A 14,437-nucleotide genomic window follows, 5' to 3' on the forward strand; every position below is an offset into this window, starting at 1 on the left:
TGCGGCTGCATGTATTTCTATACAGCTGAATGCTCTGTTTACGAGTGCCGGCGGCAGTGCCGGGTATTGATGCGAGGGACTCGTGCGAGATTTTCGCATCACACTCGCAAGTGTAACCCCGGCCTATGAGGAAAACAATGCAACACATGAGATGTTATAAGCATGGGTCCTGTTATAGATTTTGGATTGGAGCTTAGACATTCCAATTTACTTATTCTTGAAGGTATTATGCAAATTAGCTCCTATTGGATGTTACTACTTTTAAAGTCAATGTTTAATCCTTAGCAAGTCTTTAAGGTATAAGGGGGAATGTTTCTCCTTGTAGAGAGTGCCAAGCCGGTGTAAGGAGACTTTTAGGCCATGGAATGCTCCCCTGGAAAATTAAAGATCAAGTCTTCTTCCTCTCTGATGAGGTTATTTGCATATTACCTAGCCTTGGCATGCTAATAGTTCAGACAATGACTTATGGGGTACCTACTTTCAAAAAGTGGCACTTGCAATATAGTTTCTTACCTTTGAGAAGATCTAGACTATATACTTTTTCTTATGGAGCTTTGCCTATAAACTATTGTGGTCTCTTTAAGGTGAGCCAGTTCTCCTCAAAAACAGTAACAGAGATCTACAACTTTTATAACCCATGGAGATTTAACTATAAATTATGTGTAATATCTACAAGCAACGAGTAAAGTAGATGTACGTTCTGATGTTGTCTATGAAATGGGATTCTCCAGATGTGGTGAGACAGCATACAACGACAGCCTATATCCTTCATGTTTAAGTTCACTGCACCCGTAATCTGTCCAGTGTCCTGATCCGATCTACTATGTGAACTGATACTAAAATTTAAAGGAGCCCTGATGTCATTTCCCTCATTTACGCCTTGACTAATGCACTTAATTACACCTAATTAAACACGGACCTGGAGCTGGACCTCCTTTCCATATATAATAATGTAACATCAAGGTCGGCATCTGGATAAAAGTAAAAAAGAAACAAAACCAAAAACTTGAAGATCTAATTTTTGGGTTTTCGTGCAAATTTGTTGTCTTTCGATGTTCCATCAACATCTTTGATTTTTGCTCTTGCAGTGTTAATGTCAATTACTATGCATCACTTATGAGATGCAATTTATGTTTATCTCCAGTATTTCCTCTGTCTCCTTGTCTTATTAGCTGCTTGCGGTTCTCTTTTCATCCTTGTCAAGATGAAATCATTGTCAGAAATGTCACTAGCCTCCTTGCTTGCCCTGAGCTTCCGAAAGCAGTGTTGCTATGGGCTTGTGTAGAGGGGAAAGGCAGGTTGCCAGCGGTGTCCGACTTATCTCTTTAAATTGTTCCCTATGCCGTGGTATGAGGTGCTATCGGTTCTGAATGTTAATGTCCCTGTGTGTGCTTCTGTCTCTCCTGCTTTCCCTGTGTGTATGTGTGCGCGTATCTCACTCTGCCTCTCCAGCCCCATCTCCCTGTCTGTATCTGAGTGCATGCATCTGTGTGAAAGAGGGGGAAAAATACATCAGTTTAGCACGGACATGCCTCTCTAACAAGGAGAAGAGGAGGAGAGAGTGAGTAGAAAGGGAGAGAGAAAACAGCAGAATGACAAGGGACATTTAAACTGCTCCTATATTCCATCCACAAGCAGAGAATCTAGAGAGAAGAACTCAGGAAGGATATAGACCTGGGCAGATGCAACATGCAGCTAGGTTCAATTCTCGCGAAGAACCCATGACATAAACCCAAGATTTCAATTGGAATTTTTTTTCCCTTCTTTTTTTTCTCAATTTTCCAGTAATTTCTTTTCAACACCAGAACGGAAAAAAAAAATCAGAGGAAAGGTGATTTTTTTTCTTCTTCTTTTCCCATCTACTCAACATTGATTAACTTTGAATGCAACATGTGTAATGTCCTCCTTTTACCTTGATAGATTCCAAACAACCTTGTCGGGAGGGGGTGAAAAACAGAGAAGAAAAAAAAGCAAAATAAGATTGGAAGCAAACTCTGATGAAAATGAGAAGAAGGAATATGATCATATAACCTCAAGCCTCCTGTTGGGAATAAAAGGACTTGAACCTTACCTTCTCGATTTTGGAGGACTGCATTCCGAGAAGGGGCCACATAAATATGAATGGTGCATAAACGTGTTTTGATCTTGTGTTCATTTCGTGTTTCTGCCTGTCACTGCATGACATCAATGGAACTGACACAGGGATGTATTAAGAGAAGCTTAGGTTCTTCTGGCAGGTCCTAGCTTACCACCAGCTGCCTCTGTCCCTACTGGTTTTCGGAGCGGTGCAATGAGAAGGTAAGTTGGAAAGATTTCCTACTTTTATATCATATCTTCTTCACTAGACAGGGCCTGAATAGAGAGGTAGCGCAGGAGTCCCGCTATGTAGTCAATTCTCCATCTAGAAGGTCACACAACACATCCCTTATTCCAACCCACACATATGTGGGTAAAAGTTCTTTTTCCGAAATAGGAACTCCATTCAGGTTTTTTTTCTCTACGTAAAGGCTTCACTTTAGGTAAAAAGTGTGAAGTCTGATTCTCTGGAGGTAAAGAAAAAAAGAATCTCTTTCAAGAAAAAGATCAAGGGCATTCTCATAAAAGGAACAGTCTATAGGTCTTCTGCTTCCAACTCATGAAATAAATACCTAACATATTCAATGTAAATCTTTTTTTGACTTTTGACCATAGGGGGAAAAAAAAATGATCGATCACATCATACTGTGTTAAAATTTGGATGATGGGATGTGATTTGCGGCATGTCACGGTAGCCGGTATGTTTGCGCTAACCGGTCTGATGTCACATTTGTCAGCTTTTTCACGAATGTTTCCCGAGCCACAAGTTCTAATGTGAAATATTTGGCATTCTGAGTGCCTATGTGTGTCCCTGTGTCTGTTTGTGTATGCTGCTCCGTGTCTCTGTTTGGATCTCCAGTTCCTCTGCATTACATCCTTCTTTTTTTTTTTTTTTTCTCTTCACGTTTCATGGGCTATTGGCTTTGGAAGGCTTATCAATTTCCATTTGAAAAGCTGTTTCTTCTTTATTTAATTGCCCTTGCTTCTTGGCTTCGTTTTGCCGGTGGGCATGTAAAGGGGGGGGGGGGGAGGTGAGGTCCGTTGTGTAGAGGGGTGGGTGGGGGGCGACTCGTAGCCTAGAATGTTAAATAAAATATATACTTAATCTACAGATAGACGTGCCTTAAGATGTATGTATTCCAAACCGACCCAATCCTTCACGAGAAGAGGACAAATTGCTGCTGTTTTTCTGATACCTGGCACCAGAGCTGGTCTGAAGACACATTTAATCTTATTTAATCATGCAGGCTCCTGCATCGTTCCCACTGCTGACCAGCAGGGTCATGCAGCAAGCTTGTACTCGCGGCAGCTGAATAGTTAAACGCACGGCTATGAATTCTCCGTCCCTCCGATTGATTGACCGGGTGACGGTTATGGAGAAAATGTGCTATCTAATGTAAAGCCAGATGCTGCTCTACAATCTGGAGGCTGCATTTCCATGAATATCATTTACATGACTGTCCTCCAGCACTTTGCGATATAATATCCTACGAGGTTTAAAAGGCTGCAAAAAAAGAATAATCAAAAGTAAAAGTTCTCAACTTCTCTTGGTTATTATTATATTTTCATTTTCTGCATCATTGTGAAACGTGACAATGCTTCATCCATACTTTAGTAGAAATTTTAGCATTGGGCCATAAGGCATCTTACTCTGCTGCATGCAGTGTTTTTTATTGTATTAATAGCTTTGACCACTATTATATTTTGGGTATAAGACAGTCAATTCACTCCAAATTATTTTTTTTATTAATTACATTATTATGGGTAAATCATACTCCAATTACTACAATTTCTGCTCCTCCCCATAATCATTAAGGAACAGAGGCCATTATATTCTCTGCTTGGACTAAACAGCGCCATCTGTATGTGAGGAAGAAAACTACAGTTCACTTATGAAAATCAGAATTTTTAGCTGAACATGTCAGTATCTAGATGGAGTATAAATAAATAATTCTCAAAGATTGAATGATATAGGTATATTTGATGTTGAAATATTAACTCATTTAATGTTTTGTTAAGTTTCTCATTCATGGTCCTTTAAATAAAAAGCGTCCATAGAAAATATATCAAAATATGAATCAATCTTAAATACAATAGGATATTGTATATTAAAAACAATAGGACAAAATATGTCAAAACTGGTACATAAAAAAGTCCATCATTTTTAAAAATGTACCATTGAGTCTAAGATCTCATTGGAATGGAGAATGATTGGAATTGAGAACAAGATCTGGTTGGAAAGCAATAAATAATTGCTCCAATTTCCTTTACACAAATGTTGGTGATCCCCTCCCCTACACTAAATTATTGGTCACTGTTTCGCTGACTGGGACATATAACCCATTCCCATGTGGCCAAGCTGTGCAACCAGAATCTCCATCTATTCAACTTATTAGCTCTCATTTTATTAAAATAAGGAACTATTGCTCAAACAACATTACATTTAATAAGGATTATCAGAGATTAGTAAAGTTAATGTGAGTTAACCTTTAAGAACCTGCTTTGGAGGAATTGTCTTGGTTGTCCAACTTTGGGGACAGTTTTTTCATTTAAATGCATGTATTTGGCACTAACAATGATGTTTGCTATTGGGCTTCATTAAATATTTTGCACCATTTGCTTTCTTTAGCTTCTGTGTTGTACTTTATATTGCTGGCTGAAAAATGAACTAACTGGCGATACATTAGTAAGCTCCTTCTGACAGTCTTAAAGGGGTTGTCTACTACTCAAACAACCCCTTATCAATCACTATGTTTCTACCTTTAAAAATAACAACATTTATACTCCCCTCAGTTGCTGGCGCCATTCCAGTGGTGTAGGTGTTGTGTCTCCCAGTGATCGAATAACTGTGACAGCACGCAAACCCAGTGCCTGTGCCATTCCAGCGATGTAGGAACCTTCTCTCCCGGTGCTCGAATAACAATGTGATGGCACGCGAACTCAGAGCTGGCGCCATTTCAGCAGTGTAGGCAGTGTCTCTCCCGGTGATCGTGTAACAGTGTGACAACATGTGCACCCAGCTCCTGTGCCATTCCAGCGGTGTAGGCGCTGTCTATCCCAGTGATCAAATAACAGTGTGATGGCACACGAACCCAGAGCTGGCGCCATTTCAGCAGTGTAGACAGTGTCTCTCCCGGTGATCGCGTAACAGTGTGACAACATGTGCACCCAGCTCCTGTGCCATTCCAGCGGTGTAGGCGCTGTCTATCCCAGTGATCAAATAACAGTGTGATGGCACACGAACCCAGAGCTGGCACCATTTCAGCAGTGTAGGCAGTGTCTCTCCGTCGATGGTGTAACATTGTGACGACGCGTGAACCTAGTGCCTGTGTGATTCCAGCAGTGTAGGCAGTCTCTCCCTGTGATCGAGTAACAGTGTGATGGCACACGAACCCAGATGTGGCACCATTTCAGCAGAGTATCTCCCAGTGATTGCATAACAGTGTGACAGCATGCTGACCCAGTGCCTGCGCCATTCCAGCGGTGTAAGCGCTGTCTCTCCCAGTGATCGAGTAACAGTGTGATGGCAAGCAAACCTGATGCTGGCACCAATTCAGTGGTGTAGGCAATGTCTCTCCTGGCGATTGCTTAACAGTGTGATGACAGGCCAACCTTGCAGCTAATCAGTGGCTGCTTCACTCACTCCGCCTTCGGACATATCACACACATCTAGAGGAAGAGAGCAGAAGAGATCACTTCTTTCGGAAGTAAGTGATTTGTCCAAAGACAGGGAGAGTGAAGTGGCCACTGACTAGCCGCAGGGTTCGTGTTACATCATCCCCAGGACAGACAGTGTTCACACCGCTAGAATGGCGCTGGCACCGCAGGTGAGTATGTGTTGTTGTTTTTAAAACAGAAATTGAGAAGGGATTTTGCGAGCAGTGGACAATCCCTTTAAGGTATTAAGGGAAAGTGTGTAGACCTATTCTGTCTTCAAAGTTGATTGTGCAGGAAACAAAGGTCCTGTAGATGACAAATGGAGCAAAGTATTTATAAATTGCAAAATTGGTTATTAGCCCCAAATATGTGCATCTAAGTACAAAAAAGTAGTGCCCAAATGTAGACAACCCATTAAAGAGACTAAATGAGTATAAAGTCATACTGGCAATGCTCCATGGAAAACCATGCAAAATATCTCCTTCTAAGAACATGAGTGCTATCTAATGGAGGTAGCTACCCTATAAGTCAGCATCTGACCCTTCAACAAGCCTTGCAACATAACCAGGGATAACCATAGTCATGTTTCAAGACAAGGTCGGACATCAAATTTGTGAGATACCAGTGGCACCAGTGAGATAATAAGGTACTATGGAGCTCATCTACACTTGAGGATCCCATATCCCCTTCCACCAATGCAACTGATGACTGACCCATCCAACCTTCATCCAATGTTTATTAGTATTATTGCAATGTACAAGGTAATGGTTTTTATAAACTCTTTGGCTTTTGAGTTTTGTGAGGGCAGTGATCGAAAGAAGGAAACTTAATTCAGACCCTCTGTGTCCCCAGTCATTGCTAGTTTGCTTCTACGTCCACACACACTTGTGTTAAGGATACTTTAACTCGCTCTTTCATGTGTTCCTCTCCTTTAGAGATTTAACAGATAGATTCGATTAACCCATTACACACCCAAGAGGGACATTAAACACCACCACGTAATGGCTTGTATTCTCCTGAGAACACAACAGGTTAATTGAGTGCACACTAACACCTCTCTCCCCACTATAGATAGGACTCATGGGTCTGCGGGGAATATTAGCTCATCAGAAGTAGTATGTGTGAGAGACACCAAGGGAAGGAGTCAAAGCATGGAAGAACTTCCAAAATCTGAACACGGTCTCAAACTATGTAAATTGGAGCCTTTTAATAATCCATAAATTTGCCACATGTAATGGACATACTGGTTTACGAGTATTTTTCCTACCATCTAGATCTGTAGACACATTAGCATGGCGGGCACTCAGGCTACTCATTTTAAGGACTAGTTATCTTCTAGTGGTTCTTAGCTGTGTAAATGGCTTTTTTTTTGCTTTTGTGTTTACAACATCATAAGATCAGCTTTGGAGATCCAAACCTGAACCTGATCTTAAGGGGACCTGTCCTGTTTGAAATGGTGATCTGTAGATGGGATGTTGTAGAGCAGGAGAAGCTAGATAGATTGATGTTCAATCTTGTGGGCAAAGTTTCAGTAAGCACTCATTCATACGGCTGCTTTTCGCATACAAGTTTAATCCGTGTTTTTCGCAGATAAATCTCGTACCTGTGCTGTTCACATGTCCAATTTTTTTCAGGACTGAGTGGTCAATGCAAAATCATGGCGACATGTCCATATTGATCATCATCAGTGTCAGATTAAAATCAGATATGAGAGTCTAAAGGTACCTTCACATTAAGCGATGCTGCAGCGATAGCGACAACGATGCCGATCGCTGCAGCGTCGCTGTTTGGTCGCTGGAGAGCTGTCACACAGACCGCTCTCCAGCGACCAACGATGCCGAGGTCCCCGGGTAACCAGGGTAAACATCGGGTTACTAAGTAACGCTTAGTAACCCGATGTTTACCCTGGTTACCAGCGTAAAATGTAAAAAAAACAAACACTACATACTTACATTCGCGTCCCCCGGCGTCCGCTTCCTGCACTGACTGAGCGCCGGCCCTAACAGCAGAGCGGTGACGTCACCGCTGTGCTGTACTTTCACTTTCACTTTACGACGCTCAGTCAGTGTGGGAAGCGGACGCCGGGGGACGCGAAGGTGAGTATGTACTGTTTGGTTTTTTTACATTTTACACTGGTAACCAGGGTAAACATCGGGTTACTAAGCGCGGCCCTGCGCTTAGTAACCCGATGTTTACCCTGGTTACCAGTGTAAAACATCGCTGGTATCGTTGCTTTTGGTGTCAAACACGACGATACACGCCGATCTGACGACCAAATAAAGTTCTGAACTTTCAGCAACGACCAGCGATATCACAGCAGGATCCTGATCGCTGCTGCGTGTCAAACTAAACGATATCGCTAGCCAGGACGCTGCAACGTCACGGATCGCTAGCGATATCGTTTAGTGTGGAGGTACCTTAAGGTTATGTGCACATTTTTAGTAATTGGTGCAAACATTTCTGCATCTCTTGGCAGGAAAAGCACAGCGGCAGAAACGAGAGAAACGAGCATTTTCCCTGCTTTTTTATTTACATTTTTGGTCCAGATTTTCCCTGCTCATTAGTTTGGGTGAAATCTGCAGCAAAAATGAATTGACATACTGAAACAGATCGGCAAATCACAAAAAAGAAACACATGCAGGTAACGCAGCAAAAACGCACATGTGCACACAACCAAAAGGATCGTGAAAAGATTGGGCAGCACTCAGATGCCATCCAAGTTTTCGCAGACTGCTAGATAGGAGAAGCTAGAGACACATTATTTTTTGTTTCTCATTTAAAGAAATCTGATAAAACGTGGACCATACCTGCATGAAGCTGTGATGTAAATCTGATGAAACTCTGAACAAAATAACTCATGAAGCTAGGATCACTTTTCTTGTATCTGAAAAAAATGTCCGTCTGAATGAGCCTTAAACCGTCATTATATTCATGGAAATCCTTGGTGTCTACATATGAGTCCAGTGGGCGGTCCTATGCAATGATTGACAGTTTTCCCACCACTGATTACTGGCAATCAGTGCTGGAGGCATGGTTGGACCTGGATTCATCTAGTCCTCTAGTGATAATCTCCTGCTGATGAAGCATTTATTTAATTAAAACTACAAAGCACAATCAATTAACCCCTTCACCCCCAAGGGTGGTTTGCACGTTAATGACCAGGCCAATTTTTACAATTCTGACCACTGTCCCTTTATGAGGTTATAACTCTGGAACGCTTCAACGGATCTTGGCGATTCTGACACTGTTTTCTCGTGACATATTGTACTTCATGATAGTCATAAAATTTATTCGATATAATTTGCGTTTATTTGTGAAAAAAACGAATATTTGGCGAAAATTTTGAAAATTTCGCAATTTTCCAACTTTGAATTTTTATGCCCTTAAATCACAGACATATGTCACGCAAAATACTTAATAAGTAACATTTCCCACATGTCTACTTTACATCAGCACAATTTTGGAACCAAAATTTTTTTTTGTGACGGAGTTATAAGGGTTAAAAGTTGACCAGCAATTTCTCATTTTTACAACACCATTTTTTTTTAGGGACCACATCTCATTTGAAGTCATTTTGAGGGGTCTATATGATAGAAAATACCCAAGTGTGACACCATTCTAAAAACTGCACCCCTCAAGGTACTCAAAACCACTTTCAAGAAGTTTATTAACCCTTCAGGTGTTTCACAGAAATTTTTGGAATGTTTAAATAAAAATGAACATTTAACTTTTTTTCACAAAAAAATTATTTCAGCTCCAATTTGTTTTATTTTACCAAGGGTAACAGGATAAAATAGATCCCAAAATTTGTTGTACAATTTGTCCTGAGTACGCTGATACCCCATATGTGGGGGTAAACAACTGTTTGGGCGCATGGCAGAGCTCGGAAGGAAAGGAGCGCCATTTGACTTTTCAATGCAAAATTGACCGGAATTGAGATGGGACGCCATGTTGCATTTGGAGAGCCCCTGATGTGCCTAAACATTGAAACCCCCCACAAGTGACACCATTTTGGAAAGTAGACCCCTTAAGGAACTTATCTAGATGTGTGGTGAGCACTTTGACCCAACAAGTGCTTCACAGAAGTTTATAATGCAGAGCCGTAAAAATAAAAAATCATATTTTTTCACAAAAATGATTTTTCGCCCCCAATTTTTTATTTTCCCAAGGGTAAGAGAAGAAATTGGACACCAAAAATTGTTGTGCAATTTGTCCTGAGTATGCTGATACCCCATATGTGGGTGTAAACCATTGTTTGGGCGCAGGGCAGAGCTCGGAAGGGAAGGAGCGCCATTTGACTTTTCAATGCAAAATTGACTGGAATTGAGATGGGACGCCATGTTGCGTTTGGAGAGCCCCTGATGTGCCTAAACATTGAAACCCCCCACAAGTGACACCATTTTGGAAAGTAGACCCCTTAAGGAACTTATCTAGATGTGTGGTGAGCACTTTGACCCAACAAGTGCTTCACAGAAGTTTATAATGCAGTGCCGTAAAAATAAAAAATCATATTTTTTCACAAAAATGATCTTTTCGCCCCCATTTTTTTATTTCCCCAAGGGTAAGAGAAGAAATTAGACCACAAAAGTTGTTGTGCAATTTGTCCTGAGTACGACGATACCCCATATGTTGGGGTAAACCCCTGTTTGGGCACACGGGAGAGCTCTGAAGGGAAGGAGCATTGTTTTCCTTTTTCAACGCAGAATTGGCTGGAATTCAGATCGGATGCCATGTCCCGTTTGGAGAGCCCCTGATGTGCCTAAACAGTGGAAACCCCCCAATTATAACTGAAACCCTAATCCAAACACACCCCTTACCCTAATCCCAACAGTAACCCTAACCACTCCTCTAACCCAGACACACCAACCCTATTCCCAACCATAAATGTAATCCAAACCCTAACCCTATCTTTAGCCCCAACCCTAACTGTAGCCCCAACCCTAGCCCCAACCCTAGCCCTAACCCTAGCAATAACCCTAGCCCTATCACTAGCCCTAACACTAGCCGTAACACTAGCCCTAACCCTAGCCCTAGCCCTAACCCTAGCCCTAACCCTAGCCCCAACCCTAGCCCTAACCCTAGCCCTAACCCTAGCCCTAACCCTAGCCCTAACCCTAACCCTAGCCCTAACCCTTGCCCTAACCCTAACCCTAACCCTAGCCCTAACTCTAGTCCTAACTCTAGCCCTAACCCTAACCCTAATGGGAAAATGGAAATAAATACATTTTTTAATTTTTTTATTTTTCTCTAACTAAGGGGGTGATGAAGGGGCGTTTTATTTACTTTTATAGCGGGTTTTTTAGCGGATTTTTATGATTGGCAGCCGTCACACACTGAAAGACGCTTTTCATTGCAAAAAATATTTTTTGCATTACCACATTTTGAGAGCTGTAATTTTTCCATATTTGAGTCCACAGAGTCATGTGAGATCTTGTTTTTTGCGGGACGAGTTGACGTTTTTATTGGTTACATTTTCGGACACGTGACATTTTTTGATCGCTTTTTATTCCGATTTTTGTGAGGTAGAGTGATCAAAAACCAGCTATTCATGAATTTCTTTTGGGGGAGGCGTTTATACCGTTCCGCGTTTGGTAAAATTGATAAAGCAGTTTTATTCGTAGGGTCAGTACGATTACAACGATATCTCATTTATATCATTTTTTTTATGTTTTGGCGCTTTTATACGATAAAAGCTATTTTATAGAAAAAATAATTATTTTGGTATCGCTTTATTCTCAGGACTATAACTTTTTTATTTTTTTGCTGATGATGCTGTATTGTGGCTCGTTTTTTGCGGGACAAGATGACGTTTTCAGTGGTACCATGGTTATTTATATCAGTCTTTTTGATCGCGTGTTATTCCACTTTTTGTTCGGCGGTATGATAATAAAGCGTTGTTTTTTGCCTCGTTTTTTTTTTTTTCTTACGGTGTTTACTGAAGGGGTTAACTAGTGGGGCAGTTTTATAGGTTGGGTCGTTACGGACGCGGCGATACTAAATATGTGTACTTTTATTGTTTTTTTTTATTTTATTTAGCTAAAGAAATGTATTTATGGGAATAATATTTTTATTTTTTTTTCTTTATTTAGGATATTTTTTTTATTTTTTTTTTACACACATGTGGGGAATTTTTTTTAAACTTTTTTACTTTGTCCCAGGGGGGGACATCACAGATCATTGATCTGACAGAGTGCACAGCACTCTGTCAGATCGACGATCTGCTGTGCAGGGCTGCAGGCTTACCAGCGCCTGCTCTGAGCAGGCACTCGGTAAGCCACCTCCCTCCCTGCAGGACCCGGATGCCACGGCCATCTTGGATCCGGGACCTGCAGCGAGGAGGGAGGTAGGAGACCCTCGGAGCAACGCGATCACATTGCGTTGCTCCGGGGGTCTCAGGGAAGCCCGCAGGGAGCCCCCTCCCTGCGCGATGCTTCCCTATACCGCCGGTACACCGCGATCATGTTTGATCGCGGTGTTCCGGGGGTTAATGTGCTGGGGGCGGTCCGTGACCGCTCCTGGCACATAGTGCCGGATGTCAGCTGCGATAGTCAGCTGACACCCGGCCGCCATCGGCCGCGCTCCCCCCGTGAGCGCGGCCGATCGGCTATGACGTACTATCCCGTCGAGGGTCAGATAGGCCCAGGTCACCTCGACGGGATAGTACGTCTAAGGTCACAGAGGGGTTAAGTCATTCATCACTGGAATCAGGGTCTCATTCCCTATATCATACTGCTCTTAGATTAGATAGCGAAAACCTGCTGACAGATTCCCTTTAAGAGACCAAATCCAATGTGTAATTAGTATTGGTATCTCATACTGTACGAGTTGAAGACGTCTGATTACAAGGCAGAGTCGTAAGAAAATAAAACGCACTGTGGGTTTCCTGCAATCTGCTGGCTGTAATCAATATAATGGCTCCAGAATGCAGGCTACCATAAATAAGTGACTTTGCTGATATTTTTCAGGACCCTAACAGGGTTTTTTCTTTTTTTGATAAATCATTCATGGTTATGGAAACAATTCCCATAAAATGTTAGTGAATATTAGAGTAACTGTATAATGTAAAAACATGGACACATTAACTACAGACTTTAGTAAAAAGTGAATATTCTTGGATATAGATTTTTTTTCAATAGAGTTGCATTAAAAATTTTGGACCGTTTGGCTTCAACAGCATTCTTGTTTCACAGAACTTAGCAGGCTGCAGAATGAGCTAACAGTGAGTCCATCAGTGAGCTCATTCTGATGGTTTACAGATTCCTCATTCTGCGTTCTATACGGGGGCACATAAAGGATGTTGAAGCTGAACAGTTCAACATTTTTAATAAATCCCTATTGAAGAAATGCATTTGAGCCAAAAAAATCTATGTATTTAGGTAAATAAAAGTGCACAAAAATATGCATACCATTTAAAGTACAAGCATAATTCAATAATAAGTCAAAGCATAAATTAATTTTTCCCAATGTAAAAATCTATGGCATGAATATTGACTAGGTATCTCATGAATATCTGATTTTGGGAATCTCACCCCTGGCTTCTTCTAAGGGTGCAATTAGACCTTCCAAATCACAGCTATTAAAACTGCTGCATAGAATCTAATCTGTTGTCACTTAAAGGGCATCTGTCAGTAGGATCTACCCGCCTAACTCATCTATACGGGCATGTAGGTCATAGGAAGCTGAATAAAAATACAAGTTGATATCAGTGATCAGATGTCTTATTCCAGAGAAATCCATATTTTTTCAATATATAAATTAGCTGTTAAGATCTATGGGCCGGACATAGATCTTTCTGAGAATCTGTCTCCAGAGCTTATTTTAAATGAAAGGAGAGTTACCAGTGCGAGACATGTAGATCAGGAGAGCTGACTGTCAGTCATTACATGTCTCACACTGGTAACCCCCCCTTTAATTTACATAAAGTTCTGGAGGCAGATTCTAAGAGAGATCTATATCCGGACCATAGATCTTAACAGCTCATTTACATATCATGAAAAATGTGGATTTCTATGGAATAAGACACCAGATCGCTGATATCAAGATATCATTTTATTCATCTTTTAATGACCTACATGCCCATATAGATGACTTAGGAACCTACTGAAAGATTCTTATTAATAGCCTATTTAGAAAGGCTGACTGCTCTTCCATGAAAAAAGAATGATAATTAATACGATGATTTTGTAACTATCATAAATTAACATTGTTCTCGGCAGCACACACAGCACAAAGTGCTGCCGAGAATGATGATTTCTAATCAAGTTTTACAATAATTTCAAGAGTCAACCTATCATTTTGCTGATTCATGGTGTGACAGTCAGCCTTTTTACACTGCCCAATTATCAGTTTTCACGCCATTTCATCAGGACCAAACCACAACGATCCTTGTGGTTTGGTCCTGATGAAGAGGTTTGGAAACCTTGAAACGTGTTAACAATAAACCTCATTCATGTATCACCTTTGTGTGTGATCGAGTCTTTGAACCTTGGGCATCGTGAACCCTGAACCACCATATTCCTCACTTATTCCAACGTATCTCTTTGGAGGTCCTGCTGCTACCTTTATATGCTTCTATAGGGGTTGTGACTGTCACAACCCTATCGGGTGAGCGCACCTATAATATTCTACACCACTTGGTTATCAGATAACACCCTGTTTGTGCTTTTTGTCTCTCCATTTTTGCCATTTGATTTAGATTTCTCGC

General features: G+C 41.2%; 1 protein-coding gene across 1 annotated transcript in view; it reads left to right on the top strand.

Moving 5' to 3' along the window:
- Positions 1 to 1,527: 1,527 nt before the first annotated feature.
- The window catches only part of GRIN2D (glutamate ionotropic receptor NMDA type subunit 2D), a 1,124,513-nt gene continuing 1,111,603 nt past the window's right edge, over positions 1,528 to 14,437 (top strand). Inside the window, exon 1 of the mRNA XM_077259507.1 lies at positions 1,528 to 2,298. The gene's annotated coding sequence lies outside the window, so the exon portion shown is untranslated. The remainder of the gene's footprint in view (positions 2,299 to 14,437) is intronic.

This window comes from Ranitomeya variabilis, chromosome 4, assembly GCF_051348905.1.
Source record: "Ranitomeya variabilis isolate aRanVar5 chromosome 4, aRanVar5.hap1, whole genome shotgun sequence".
NCBI lineage: Eukaryota > Metazoa > Chordata > Amphibia > Anura > Dendrobatidae > Ranitomeya > Ranitomeya variabilis.